At 37.4% G+C, this 1,027-nt stretch overlaps 1 protein-coding gene across 1 annotated transcript in view; it reads left to right on the forward strand.

Annotated features, from left to right (window-relative positions):
* Window positions 1-1,027, forward strand: part of LOC106867121 (multidrug resistance-associated protein 1) — a 37,090-nt gene that overhangs the window by 34,279 nt on the left and 1,784 nt on the right. The gene's annotated exons all lie outside the window — the stretch shown is intronic.

Raw genomic sequence — 1,027 nt, forward strand, 5'->3', positions numbered from 1 at the left:
CTCTCTCTCTCTCTCTCTCTTTCACTCAGTCCACACACACACACACATTTGAAAGTTTGCATAAAAGGAAAAGAAAAGTCAATATCTTATTCAAAAATTAATTTAAAAAGTCAAAAAATATCAACAAGTTTATAACTACAAAATAACAGTTTTTTCAAAGTAGTGGCCCACAGCTTCCAGCATGACCTCAAGACAACTCCAAAACCTGGTTCCTTACTGTATTCTTGGGAAGATCTTCAAATGCCTCTTTGATGATGCCCCACAAATAGTAATCCAGTTGGGAGAATTAGTAGGAGGCCAGAAATTGGGGCTAGGGAAGTCTCTAGAAATTCTCTGACAACTGCTTTTGACTCTTTCCAGAGGTATGGCAAGGAGTCCAATCCTGCTGCCACACATATGGCCTCTCAGCATCAACCCTCTTCAGTCAGGGTTTGACCACAGTTTCTAGCAGCTTCATACAACTGCCTGAATCAAGCCTGCTCAAAGATGTGGGGATCAATTCTGGCATACAGTTGCTCTCAGAACGGCTGTGATGTCCCTTCATGCTGGCCATGGCCTTGTAGTCTCCAATGCAGTTGTCCATGTAACTTAGTCTTTACAATGTTCATAGAGCGTTGAACAGCACTCATGATGTTGGCATTTTGATACCCAGCATCAATCATCAAGATACAGACAGCTCTTTTCCTATATTCAAATGGCTTCCAATGCCTTTTTTTTTCATTATTATTATTATTGTTACTTTTATTTTCTATTGTATTTTCACACATTTTATTGTTGTTATATTTGTTTTCTTCTATTTTCTTTTACCAGAATTATGGTTCTTGAACATGGAAGGGTTAAAGAGTTTGCTTCACCACAGACATTGAAGAAAAACAAACAATCTTTGTTCTACGCACTGCTGAAGGATGCCAAGTTGGTATAAAGGTTGTTTGTATTAAAACATTATATATGAAACCATTCAAAGTTTTCCTTTTATAACTGGTTTCTATCACTGTTTTTGTGCAAAAATTTTGGGATTGTGGGAAAA

The sequence above is a fragment of the Octopus bimaculoides genome, chromosome 20, assembly GCF_001194135.2.
Source record: "Octopus bimaculoides isolate UCB-OBI-ISO-001 chromosome 20, ASM119413v2, whole genome shotgun sequence".
Lineage (NCBI taxonomy): Eukaryota > Metazoa > Mollusca > Cephalopoda > Octopoda > Octopodidae > Octopus > Octopus bimaculoides.